The 14,285-nt window shown below is 39.3% G+C and overlaps 1 protein-coding gene across 1 annotated transcript in view; it reads left to right on the forward strand.

Moving 5' to 3' along the window:
• KCNC4 (potassium voltage-gated channel subfamily C member 4) overlaps positions 1 to 14,285 on the forward strand; it is a 236,089-nt gene that overhangs the window by 69,710 nt on the left and 152,094 nt on the right. The window lies entirely within an intron of this gene.

The raw sequence follows: 14,285 nt of genomic DNA on the forward strand, positions 1-14,285 counted from the left end.
AAAAAGGAAACAAACTTACTTGAAAGTGTTGAAAACGAATTCCAAGAATCATATAAACACATATGCAAAAATTAATCTGGAACACAGAAATTGTGGTGTGAACCAGCCCTTAAACCTTTTTCAACATCAAAAGATGGTTAAATATTATAATGCTGGTTATACACACAGTAAAATGTAAAATGATTTTTATGGTGAATGACTCATATGCTTCAAAATGGTTGCATTAGCGGGTAATGTGCTTAAAACAATTTATTTTTTTTAAATGAATAACTAGCCCTAGCAGAAGACAGTTAATTTCAACCAAATAATTAGATAAAATATTACCTTTTTTTAACTGATCATTGTTTATTCTAACGTGCATGGCCAGCATAATATCTGACTGCTAGGATGAATAGATACAATTTAGGGCTCATTCACACTGGCCTCAAGGCCTGTACAACTCACGAGAGCCATGTTTTTGTTTTGGAGCTGCATGCAGGCAACCTATGAGTTTGACAGGCATGTAGGGACAGTGTGTAGCTCTGGCCCTCCTGCCCGTACCTGCATGTCTGTCAAACTCCGATGTTGGTGGGTCCATACAGTTGCTGCATCTCCATTCAATAACATAGGCTATCTGCACCCAGCTCCAAAAACATAAACAAATAGGTCTTGCATGCTGTACAGACCCCTGTGTGTAATAAAAGAGCTTCAGATAGAATGTTTTTAATAGCCAGTAAGTATTACAACAACTGCCAGCTTTATATAACTGTGTTCTCATTGGAGACATGTCTATTTACTTCTAGTCTCTGGTTGACCACACAGGAAGTGAGGGACAGGAAAAAGAAATGACACAGGTTCTAGTTTAATTTGGGCTTTAATATCAAATTACATTTCTGCTCCAGCCAATCTTTTTTGTTTGGGATTGAATGGACAAGGGTTAGGACCTCCGTCAGTTTCTTATTGCTGTTTAGGGAGATTTACTCTCACTTCCTGTGGAGACAGGAATGATCTTTTAACAATATTGTTATTGCTATCTGTACTTTCCTGTTCTGGTGAAACTGCTTCTCCTGTTTTTGTTTTTTGCTTAAGTAAATTAAAGAGACAGCACTTGAGGAAAAATCACCTAAATGGGGTCACAGACAAAAATCAAAACCTGACAGCAATGTTAACTCTTTACTATGTTCACTGTGGTAAGCCTAATGTTTCTTTACAAATAGACTTTGATGACTATACATAATTTAAAATTCTTGAAATTCATATAAATAGGTGAACATACACTATATTGCCAAAAGTATTGGGATGCCTGCCTTTACACGCACATGAACTTTAATGGCATCCCAGTCTCAGTCAGTAGAGTTCAATATTGCGTTGTCCCACCCTTTCCAGCTCTAGCAGCTTCAACTCTTCTGGGAATGCTGTCCACAAGGTTTAGAAGTGTGCCTATGCGAATGTTTGACCATTCTTCCAGAAGCACATTTGTGAGGTCAGGCAATGATGTCAGCCGAGAAGGCCTGGCTCGCAGTCTCCACTCATAATTCATCCCAAAGGTGTTCTATCAGGTTGAGGTCAGGACTCTCTTCAGGCTAATCAATTTCTTCCATCCCAAACTTGCTCAGCCATGTCTTTATGGACCTTGCTTTGCGCACTTGTGCATTGGAACAGGAAGGGGCCATCCTCAAACAGTTCCCACAAAGTTGGAAGCATGAAATTGTCCAAAATGTCTTGGTATGTTGACGCCTGAAGAATTCCCTTCACTGGAACTAAGGGGCCAGGCCCAGCCCCTGGAAAGCAATCCCACACCATAATCACCTCTCCACCAAACTTTATACTTGGCACAATGCAGTCAGGCAAGTACTGTTCTCCTGGCAACTGCCAAACCCAGACACATCCATTAGATTGCCAGACAGATGAGCTTGATATGTCACTCCAGAGAACACATCTCCACTACTCTAGAGTACAGTGGTGGCGTGGTTTTACACCACTGCATTCGTTGCTTTGCATTGCAATTGGTGATGTAAGGCTTGGATGCAGCTGCTTGGCCATGGAAACCCATTTCATGAAGCTGTCTATGCACTGTTGTGCTAATCTGAAGGCCACACGAAGTCTGGAGGTCTTTAGCTATTGATTCTGCAGAGAGTTGGTGATTTTTTCGTACTGTGCGCTTCAGCATGCACTGACCCCGCTTTATCATTTTACATGGCCTACCACTTGGTGGCTGAGTTGCTGTTGTTCCCAGTTGCTTCCAATTTGTTATAATATGACGAACAGTTGACCGTAGAATATTTAGTAGCCAGGAAATTTCATGGATGGACTTACTGCACAGGTGGCAACCTATCACGGTACCACGCTTGAATTCAGTGAGCGACCCATTCTTTCACAAATGTTTGTAGAAGCAGTCTGCATGCCTAGGTGCTTGATTTTATACACCTGTGGTCATGGAGGTGATTGGAACACCTGAATCCAATGATTTGGAGGGGTGTCCCAGTACTTTTGGCAATTTAGTGTATATGCAAAGGCTGGTTAACCTTCAATTAAACTTCAGTGCTCTATCTTGTCATTGCATGTAGCTATGCATAACCTTGTTTTAAATTTATTTAGACTGTTGCTGAAATGCAGTGCAAAGATGGTATTCGAATAAAATATTCTATACTTGACACGTAAATCCGAGATCAAAACAAAACTACTTGTTAGTGACTGGTAAAGTGATATTTATTAAAGGCCCAGGTTTTTATCCACAAAATAAAAAATGTTATGCTTGCCTACTTTGTGTAAGGATATTGCACAGATCCGTCCCTTACCTGCACTTCTAGGGTCACCTGTCGGCACTGTCTGATCCTTTTCCTTCTGAATGTGCCTCCATAGGAAGTTGTGTGCTATGGGGGCACACATGCAGGCTTGCACACAGTGCCGTTTTTCCCTGTCCCCCACTCTCTCTTGGCAGCAGGAGGCAATGGCTCCTGCTACCACCAGAGCCTCCAGTGAATACAGGAAGAGGAGAGAAGAGCTGCATCAGCGCTGGATCGAGACTCAGGTAAGTGTTTATGCAGGGCTAAGATAATTTGATCTGATGTTGTTTTAAACTCTTCCAATCTAGAGCAATTGTTTGCATTATTATCATAGAATATCTGTCTAGATTACAGTCTATATTTTCAGGAAAATACAATAATTAAAATTTTTTTTTGTACAAAATAAAACTTGAGGTTGTGTCAAGTAAATAAATACCATATGTGTCAAATCCCAAAACTGTGTGCATCTGTGAAATCTCGAACATTTAAGTTGATTCTCTTATTGCCTGTACAGCTCATCAGTTTAGAATTATCCTTAAAGGGATGGTTCACCTTCACCAAAGTACTGCCTATGCAGATAAGGGGCATTTGTTGATAAACAAACTGTGTGTCTCTGACTAAAGTTGACTAAATGTTGAAATACACAGGGCATGTGTAGCACATTTCTCTGTCCTGATTCTGGGACCTCCCCAAGTATACAGTAATTGTCGGCTTTGATTCAGCAAAGTCGGGATCATTGTATACTCAGAGGTTTTGGCACCTTCAGCAGTCTGAAATGGTGTGTATAAATAACACTTGCTTAGACTGGTTTATAGAAAAAAAATACAATGTAACAATGTTTCTTTTGTATCTTTCCGTTCATTCGTTCAAAGGAATGAACTTTGATCTGTAAAGGATATCAGTTAAAGCAACCTGACAAGCTAAAAAAAAAAACCAAGAAGATAAACTTTAACTCCTTCCCGTCAAGCCTATTGTACAATGACGGCCAAGTGGGAACCATATGACGTCCTCCCAGGATTGCGTCTCTCACATGCCCCACAGGCTGCAGGCTCTGGCGCGATCTGTCACTGGCTGTGTCCACAGGACATGGCTAATGACAGATCACTACACCAGCCTACTGCCATTGTCATGTGATCTCTGTGACCAATCTCAGCAAATCACATGACCTTTGTAAACCATGACAATGTAAACTTCCTTACATGCCATTCATTGCTTACAACTGTGCTGCAAGCTGTGATTGATCACATGTACAGACTGGGCTAACCACAGCCAATCTGTAGCATGTGATCAGCTATTGCTGATCACAACAAACAACTACTGAATGAATCAGTTTCATTCAGTAAAAATGCTTGCTTATACCAGTGGTCTCCAAACTGCGGCCCGAGGACCGGATGTGGCCCTTTGCTTGCTTTTGTCTGCCCCATGAGGCACTATTCCAATCACTGACTCCAATGATGGGGCACTGTTCCTCCCACTGACACCAACAATGAAGCATCGTCCTTCCTTCTGACACCAATGATGGGACACTATTCCTCCCACTGACACCAATGATGGGGCACTATTACTCCTCCTGACCACATGCGCTGTCTAATTTTGAAAAACCTACTGACCACCAAGTTTGAGACATTGTGGAGTCCCACTGATGCTGGGGCATTTTCTACTCCCACTGGCCACAGTCCAGCCCTCCTAAAGTTTGAAAGACTGTAAACTGGCCCTGGCTTATACCAATGTAATTTGTTGGTATAAGCAATCATAACAAGTAAGGAAAAAAAAAAATCCTGAGCACTTGTCCAGAGTAGTACAATGTTACTATGGCAATATTGTATTGCTCTGGTCACAGGAGTAGAGGAAAAAATAAAGTATTAAAGTAATTTACATTTTTTTTTAACATACTGTCGCCAGTCAGTGTCCCTGATCACTGCCATGCCAGCTATATGATGAAGTTGTACTGCACTAGTGACAGTATATTAAAAACAAAAAAGTAGAAATCTTTTCATTTTTTTCCCACAAAATTATGACAAAAAATTAAAATAAAATAAAACTCACCATACCTCTTATTAAATGCCTCACACTGTCTACTTTCCAAAAAAGTGGTAATTTTGGGGGTATTTGTACTGTCCTGGTGTTTTTGGGCCTCAAGAAAATAACCAGCCATCAGTACATCAGGATTTATCAATTTTTAGATATTTATCATAGTTTGTGGACTCTATAACTTTTCTACCAACTAAATAATAAACACTGATTTGGGTTATTTTGGATTATTTTCTCCAAAGACATAGCAGAGTACATTTTGGCCTAAATATGTGTATAAAGATTATTCATTTGAAAGTTATTATTCATAGGCAAGTGGTTAATAAAATATTCATCTTGTTAACCCTTAGTTTACTTTAATTAGCCCTAATTAACACCCTATTCTCCTCCCTTCAACAATTATTTTCCTGCTGATTTTTTTCATTTTCTGTTTATTAACTTATAATATTTAAAGGTTTTTGGTTAGTTTGTTAATATTTTTACATATTTAACATACATTTACAAATTTTCCATTTAAAAAAGTTCAAAAATTGAAAAAATAAAAATTAACTTTAATTTGAAAATGACTATACAATGCTTTTGTACCAGAACCATAAAATTAGTGTTATTTAAAGATACAAATTACAGAATAAAATTCACACTTTGTATGTGCAATAACAAGTATATAAAGTGCTTTTTGCTTTGCTTTTCTGTGTTTTACTGTTTAAGGCTTGCTAAAAAAAAATCATTGTTGCAAGCCAATATCATAAAAAGAGAGCCTTGTTTGTCCTGGAAAAAATAAAAACAATATTTGTAAAACCTTGTTTCACTAACCACTTGCCCTCTTCCTGACCAGACCATTTTTTTTATATATGGCGTTGCCTTACTTTAACTGACAATTGCACAGGCAACACTGTACATAAATTTTATATCCTTTTTTCCCCGCAAATAGACCTTTCTTTTGGTGGTGTTTGATCACCTCTGTGGTTTTTACTTTTTTTTATAAACAAAAAGGTTTTTTATAAACAAAAAGACTGACAATTTTGAAAAAAACAATATTTATTTTCTACTATAAAACATACCCAATATAAAAAAAAAAACCAAAACATTCTTCAAAATTTAGGCCAAAATGTATTCAGCTCAGGGTGGATAAAAATCAATGATTTTTTTAAAAAAATTATTTTTATTTAAATCGGATTTTTTTTATTTAAATCGGATTTTTTCAATTTAAATCTGATTTAAATCTGATTTTTTTAAATAAAATGCTTTTTGAGGAAAATATATTACCATCCAAAGGTTATTCCATCATAAAATAAAGATTAGTTTTTTTAATTATGTAGAATAAGGCTGTATATGTTTAATTTTTTTGGTAAATAAATTCCATTAATCCATTCACAATGTCATGCTCTTCCAGAGGTTTTTGTAAGATTATTGGGCAGTTTCTCTGCCTACAAGATATTATCACAGATGCTTGGTTTACTTTTGCAGTTCTCAAAACTGAATTCGACTCAGCGGAGATCACATGCCTCTTCTTCACAGCAAAAATGTTATAACATGAACAGAGTTAAGAAAAAGACCTTAATCCTAACTTCTACAAACCTATGAATACAGAATCAACCCATTCAGTGCTAAGTTTCAAGAAGTTCAGTGAATAGAATAGAAACAATATTTTTCTGATTGTTTGGAGTGGAATAGATCTGCACAAGAAGTGAAACTAAGTGTGAGAAGGAAGGGGCTGACAGTCTAAGTTTCTTAAAATATATATATTTTGTTTAGCCAAATTAGTTAACAAACATGGATGTTTGTTTAAGCAAATAACATATGTTGTAATGTTATTGTTTCAGTTGAATAAATCTATTTAAATTGGTATTATTAAAGTAATGATTATTTTTCTCCTTCCTAAGTACAACAGAAAAGTTGTCCAAATATGAATGATTAACCTATTAAACTGGGGATAAAAAAAACTAATATGAAAAGTTGTTATTCTAAAAATCTTCATCTACTTGCATATTAAACTTATACCAGCAAGAATTAGTAGAAAACTATGATTTAAATCAAGCCTTACTGACTAGTGATTTAAATCGTGATTTAAATCAGTTTGATTTAAATCAAATCCACCCTGATTCTGCTACATATTTTTGGTTTAAGTCCAGTGGCACACAGCAGAAGGAAGGCTCTGGCAGGCAATGGGTTAAAACAATGACAAAAGGTATATGAGCGCTAGGTAGTGCAGGACAATGGTTAAGTCCAGGGGGTACACAGCAGAAGGCAGACTGGCAGGCAATGGGTTCAGGGGGCACACAGCACAAGGCAGGCTCTGGCAGGCAATGGGTTAGTCCGGGGGCACACAGCAGAAGGCAGACTGGCAGACAATGGGTTGCGAGCAGGGGAAGATACCCCTGCCCAGGTCCTGCTCCGGTCTTTTATCTTCAGAGCAGGATGCTCCCAGGTTGCCAGGTAATGGCCACCCTGGTGTCGGGTAGCTGTGGCAACAAGCCCCGCCCCTCAATCCGGCCACAGAAAGGGAGCGTAGCCTTTGTCTCCAGCGGGTGCAGAGCACGGAAACATCAGAGCTGTCCTGTGCCCTCCAAGACAAGGGGAGGGGGGCACGCGGCAACATCCAGGCAGTCTGCATGTGAAGAATCCACATGCATGCACAGTGGGTCGGCAGACTCCTCGGCGCTCAGCCGAGCATAGGTGTGGGGACTCCCAGCAGGAGGCAGCTCCCTGGCGCCCAGCACACCACTTTATGTGGGCTACGTGCGGGCGCAGGGGCATGCAATGGGGAAGGGAATGTGCAGAGATCCGAAGGGGGGGAGAAGAGAGGGAGCAGGGGAGGGGGGACCATGACACAACCCCACACCATAATCCCCCCTCCACCTAACTTTACACTTGGCACAATGCAGTCAGGCAAGTACTGTTCTCATGGCAACAACTAAACCCAGACATGTCTATCGGATTGCCAGACAGAAGCTTGATTTGTCACTCCAGAGAACATGTTTCCACTGCTCTAGTCCGGCAGTGTGCTTTTCCACCATTGCATCTGATGCTTTGCATTGTACTTGGTGATGTAAGGCTTGGATGCAGCTGCTCAGCCATGGAAACCCATTCCATGAAGCACTCTACGCACTGTTGTGCTAAACTGAAGGCCACATGAAGTTTGGAGGTTTTTAGCTCCAAACAGCAACTCATCCATGAAGTGGTAGGCCACGACAAGAGTGGGGTCACAGCATGTTGAAACTCACAGTGCACAGAAGTCGCCAACTGACTGTAGAGTCAATACTCTACAGTCAGTTGGCGACTTCTGTGCACTGTGACTTTCAACATGCTGTGACCCCACTCTTGTCATTTTACGTGGCCTGCCACTTCATGGATGAGTTGCTGTTGTTCCTAGCTGCTTCCACTTTGTTATAATACCACTAACAGTTGACTGTGGTATATTTAGCAGCAAGGAAATTTCACAGAAGAACATACTGCTCAGATGGCTGCCTATCATGGTACCACACAAAAGATATGTCATATAATAGTGCCGCGCATAAAAGTCCATAATGTGTGCTTGATCCATGCCTTTATAGTTTGTTCACAAACAGGTGCTCTTTATTGCTTATATCCACATATATTCCTATAGGTGCTCCTTCACCAGAGACATACATATATACTCTCACCTCCTTTTATGACCCAAATTGCATAGGTCAAATACGGTCTTTCCCTTTTAATCCTGGTAGGTATACTGCATAGATGACTCCACTTTCCTCCTCACTCTGCTGCAAACAGTACCGGCTCCTCTTTATCCCACAAATCCTCCGCATATGTAAACAGAAATGCGTCCGTTAAACTGTATGGTACCAGAACTGAGGTGTGGGTGTGCTGCTGTTAGATTTTCGAAAGATGCCGTTGGAGATCTAACAGCAGCACACCCACACCTGTATTCACCGTTGTTGCATAATCAAATGGTCTGGATGCTTTAATTCATATATGAGGTTATAGAGATATATGCGCTGCACTATTATATGACATATCTTTTGTGTGTGAAAAAGTGTCAGCAGCACTGGTATACACAGGAATTTGAGGAATTATTTGTTGTGCTGAAGTACCACACTTGAATTCATTGAGCTCCTGAGAGCGACCCACTCTTTCACAAATGTTTGTAGAAGCAGTCTGCATGCCTGTGTGTTTGATTTTATACAGCTGTCGCCATGGAGGTGATTGGAACACCTGAATACAATAATTTGGAGGGGTTTCCCAATACTTTTGGCATCATAGTGTAGTGTATATACATTCACAAGTTATCCATCTCACCAAATAATCCATGGGGGTTTCTTTGGATTTCTTCTTTATTTTTGGACTTTACTTTATTATTTTGTGTATATATGCAATATATTTTTATGCAGATGTTATATGCACTGTCTGAGAAGTAGGGATACTATTGGGTTGCACTGCACTTATATTGGAAATAATATAATGGAATTGTTTTTATTTATTTATACTAGTAATGGTGGCAATCAGTGACTTCTAGCAGGACTGCGTTATTGCGGTGGACATTTTTACACTAACACTATGTGGGAACCAGTGACACTAATACAGTGCTAAATATTTGATCTACTAATGACACCGGTTGGGAAGGGGATAGCATATAGGGTGTCAAAGGGTTAAATGTGTGTCTAGCTATGTGCTTCGTGTACATTAGGTGGTGCTGTTACTAGGGGAAGTGAAGGATCGTGTTCCAAGCTTTGCAGGGACACACAATCTTTCACTTCAACTGTCAGAACTGTCTTTTCTTTCTCCTGCCCGGCGAGCGGTGGGTGCTGGCGAACATCCGTTCACTGGCACTCGCAGATCAGCTTCTGCTGTGAGTGTTCATAGCAGAAGCAAGCTGCCACCGCCACGTGTCCCCTATGGCAGATGTGCAAAATTATGTGTGTGTGTATATATACATGATTTTGTACAGGAGGGCTTCAAATGGTTAAGCAATGACAAAGTTATTGCTGAATAAACAGGTCCATAGCAGAAATGTAATACTCTGGTCTATAGGTGGGAGAACAGGTTTGAGAGGTCACATGGCTAAGCACAGAGAGTGCTGAATCTGCTCTTTATCCAGTTTTCTAGGTGGGATTCTCACAGCTGTAAAACCGCAAGTGCTCACTTAAGGGTTCATACTGCACAGGGGAGATTGAGGACATTATCTGTTGTGTTACAGGGTTCCGTGGAGGAGAGTTTGGGGTTGGAATGTTAGAAGGGGGAAGGGGACTGCACTCCCAAACACAGTGAAAGTGATCAAGCAACTCTGACCACCAAGATATTACTTTTACAGAATAGGCCTGAGCTGACTGCACAATGCATAAAACAAATCACAGCTGCTGCTGCAGCCATGGACTACATAGTACCCATGTACTGTGTGCTGAACTAGTTAGATGAAAATAAGCTTTAACCAGATCTGTCTAAACATATCTGTATGCTCAGCAAATTTTGATCTACAGAGAACTCTAGTGCTCATGCTTGGTTTCTTTTCACATATGGGAATGAATAAAAACAATTGGTTATGGTCAGGAATACAGGAATACTCATTTGTTGTGACATGGAAAGGCTTAATGTCAAATGTTGGAAAATGTGTTATAGATTTCCTGTCAGTTAAACAGCTAATAGTTGATTTTGTAATAAAGAAGAAACAAAGTATTAAAGATTAAAAAAAAAAATTTAAAACATTGAAACCCTGGATTTGAAATGTGCACCCACATTTACATTTGCTTTCTCTGTAGTACCTGGGTCCACATGTATGATCCATGTTCAGCCATGCTAGTTCTTTCCTACCTTTTCTACCATTCTCACGAAGTCCCATTCCTTCATCTGTCTTTTTTTTTCTTCCTTTCACCCTCTCATATAATTTTTAACACTCTCTTCCTTACTGAATAGGTATCCAACAGCTAAGTTATGTCTGAATTTACATCTCAGCATTTTCACCCGATGCGTTTTTTGGAAAGGGTCAGTGACTTTTTTAAACACAAAACATTGCATTTTTGGTTCTATAGACGTCAATGGAAAAGCATGTAGTGCGTTTTTGCCGTGTTTTTGGTGCGTTTTGTGTATTAATCTGCCTATCAACAATAAAAAATGTAGAATAAACCACAAAACGTGGCAAAAATGCATGTGCAAAAAACGCAAAATGCACTGCAGAAATGGATCAATTGCAAAGTGCATAGGTGTGAACCTAGCCTAACATATCATGAACACCAGAGGATTATACGCTAAAATGTTAATATCAGCAGTACTTCACTTTGGTAAGCTAGCCACTTTTCTATACCTCTCATTCAGCTGCAAAGGCTAAACGAGAGAAAACAATTGATTCCATCATCCACTCTTAACAGTGTAGATGAAGGATTCACCCCTGTTGGCTTTTGTAGTCAGCAGCCTGTGGGACCCACTGCTGCTAAATACACAAAACAGGCAACCCTTCTCTACCTAGCTCCAAAAATCAACTTTTGTTGAGCCAGGTGCTGCCAACAGAGCCACCACAGCTCAAAATTCACCCAGTTCAGCAGGAATTGGCCAAAATTCAAGCGGTGCATGGCCAGGATAGTTCGCCCGGAGAACTAAAAATTTTAAAGAAATATAATTGTAAAAAAAAAAAAGAAACCGCATCAGCTTTTTGAATCTTAACCTATGCCAAAGATGTACGTGTAGTGTATAGCTTATTCCTGTACCATTTGGCATTGCTACCAAACCATGGCCATTCCATGAACTAATTAATATTCATTAAATTTTCTCTTTACTGACTTCCAAAGCTGCAGGCCTTCTTCCCAGTCCTGAATGTGTGCATTTCAACGGAAGTCTCCTTAATTCTCATGTGAGCCTAGGAGTGGACAAAAATTGGCAGCATGAAAGAAGAGGAAGTCAAGAGTGGCCATCTCCTTTACTGTCTGAGCAGAGTGTGGGATATTAGCACAGAGGATGACAGGATTTCTTGTCTTTGGTGCTCTGATTGCTAAGGAAAGGCATGAACAAGCCAAAAAAGTAGTGGTCTGCTGCCACAGGTAAAATGTAGCAGGTTAATTTCCTATTGGATTCATATTTTATTCTAAACAAAGTTTTGTTGTTTTTGTTTGTTTTTTTAATGTGGCTTGTTAACACAGAGGCTGCACATGAGGTTCTATATGCATATGTTGTTACCTTGTCTTCTGTAAGAAGTGTAATCAGCCTGCTCAGGCAAAAAGGTTAGACCACTCATAGAAGGCCACTAATAGGACACAATCTGCAAACTAGTCTTAAGATAGACCTGAAATCCATTTTATTAAAAGTTGTGAGGGGGTGGATAAATAAGATGTAATAGATGGAAAGAATGTTATATCTGAACAGTGAACCTCCCCTTTCAAATGGCCAAGTTTCAAGGCTTCTAGACATCTTCACAGAAGGCAACATGGAGCAGCATTCTGTGCGAAGGTAAGTATTTTCTTTCTTGTTTTTACTCTTCAGGCCAATTCCATTTTATTCTTTCCATGCAAAACTAATATTATCTAAGTAATATCTAAATTCCATATTCTTACTTGAATCTTGGAGCTGTTCTTCCACATCTGTCCAGTAATCCAGCATGAAACAATACTTGAACTGGGCCTCTTTGTAGGGGTTTCCTGCAATACAGTCTGGTCACTGCTTCTCTTTCCTTGTGCACGGTGACTGGTTTTGCATCCCCGCCCCCCATAGTAAAAACTAGCAGGGTTTATTACACTCCCTTACTCTAAAAAATTAAATTAAAAATAAGTTTAAACTTTAGTTCTACTTTAAGGGTTAGAATCATTGCACCCCTGCCACTTTCAAAGTGTGTGTGTATGTATATACAGTGAAGGAAATAAGTATTTGATCCCCTGCTGATTTTGAATGTTTGCCCACTCACAAAGAAATTACACTGTTCAACAGGTAAAAAGTTTTGGGCATAAAATTAGCTAATCTTACATAATTTTGGGGTGCTGAAAACGAAAATGACCCTAAAAAATGTTGATTGGCTCTAGTTTCCATGATATATTCACCCATCTAATGACGTAAGCCATTCAAAATTATGATGCAACTTCAGCTGCATATTGCGCAATTGATACTGGTGACCAATAGAAAATTGCATGTATACTGAGATGATGCAATATTAGCCTTTAATTGCATCACTTCACTGCATAAAAGCTGCAGTATCTGTAGCTGATTGTAGTTCGACAGCGTCTTTACATTTCGTTTTATGCTTATATAGGCTACTCAGTAATGCCTCGAACTTGTGTGAATAAAGCAGATAATTTCTGCTATATCTGCGGTGAAATAACTTTTATCTCACAAAAAAGGAGGATAACAGGAATGATTAAGAAAGCCTACAACTTGTATTTTGGCTGCAGGATAGGAGACCAGGACAAGAGCTGGGCACCACATATATGCTCCAATTCTTGTGGGACGGCACTGGAGCAATGGTTGAATGGAAAAAAGGCATCTATTGCCTTTCGCTGTGCCAATGATTTGGAGAGAGCCAACAGATCATGTTAGTAATTGTTGCTTTTGTATGGTGCCTCCAATTGTAAAAGGGCTAAATAAGAAGAAAAAGTTATCTGTGCACTATCCAAATATTCCATCGGCAATACGTCCAGTTCCTCATGGAGAGGGGCTACCAATTCCTAAAGCACCAGAATCCTTCGTGGTTGAGTCAAGTGACGAAGAACCTGAAGCGTGTAGTCACGTGCAGTTGTAAGAGATAGCCCTTTCCTCGAATACAAGAGAAAAGCCAAGAGAAGCAAAACCGACACAAACTGAAGACAAAACTAGTGAGAATCCTAAGTATTAAAATGATTCAACTTAGCTTATGGCTATAATTTTTCTTGGTAATCCTATGCAATATATTATGCCATTTAGGCTTTGTTATGTAGTCAATATCACTTGCTTTATATTTGTGGAAAGACATCTATCTATATAATTATTGTGCATTATGTAGTCATTACGCCTATAGTAGAAAACTTTCCGTTTACAGAAAAACTAGAGCCAATTGACAAATTTCATTGTTATATTTGAACTCAGAATGTGAAATTCATTAAGAAATGGATCCTTTTGTTTCCAAAACTGGCAAAAAATAAAAATTTGTTGAACAGTGTTATCAGTCTAAAAGTCATGGTAGGTGTATTGTAACACTGAGAGACAGAATAGCAACAAAAATTCAAAAGAAATGCATGTCTAACAAATTGTTCTAACATGTTCATGTGGGAAATAAATATTTGATCCCCTATCATTCAGCAGGATTTCTGGCTACCAGGTATCTTTCATACAGGTAACAAGCTGTGATTAGAAGCAGTCTCTTACAATACACCTACCATTCAATTTTTAGACTGATCATTACTTTGTGAGTGTGCAAGCATTCAAAATCAGCAGAGGATCAAATACTTATTTTCTTCACTGTGTGTATATGTGTGTATATAGAATCTGGTATAGCTGTGCATAGTAACCAATTAGCTTCTAACTTGTTCATTATTGTTACTAAACCCAGGACCCTGCATT

Source organism: Staurois parvus, unplaced genomic scaffold, assembly GCF_062004578.1.
Source record: "Staurois parvus isolate SC_StPar_1 unplaced genomic scaffold, SC_StPar_1.0 ptg000961l, whole genome shotgun sequence".
Lineage (NCBI taxonomy): Eukaryota > Metazoa > Chordata > Amphibia > Anura > Ranidae > Staurois > Staurois parvus.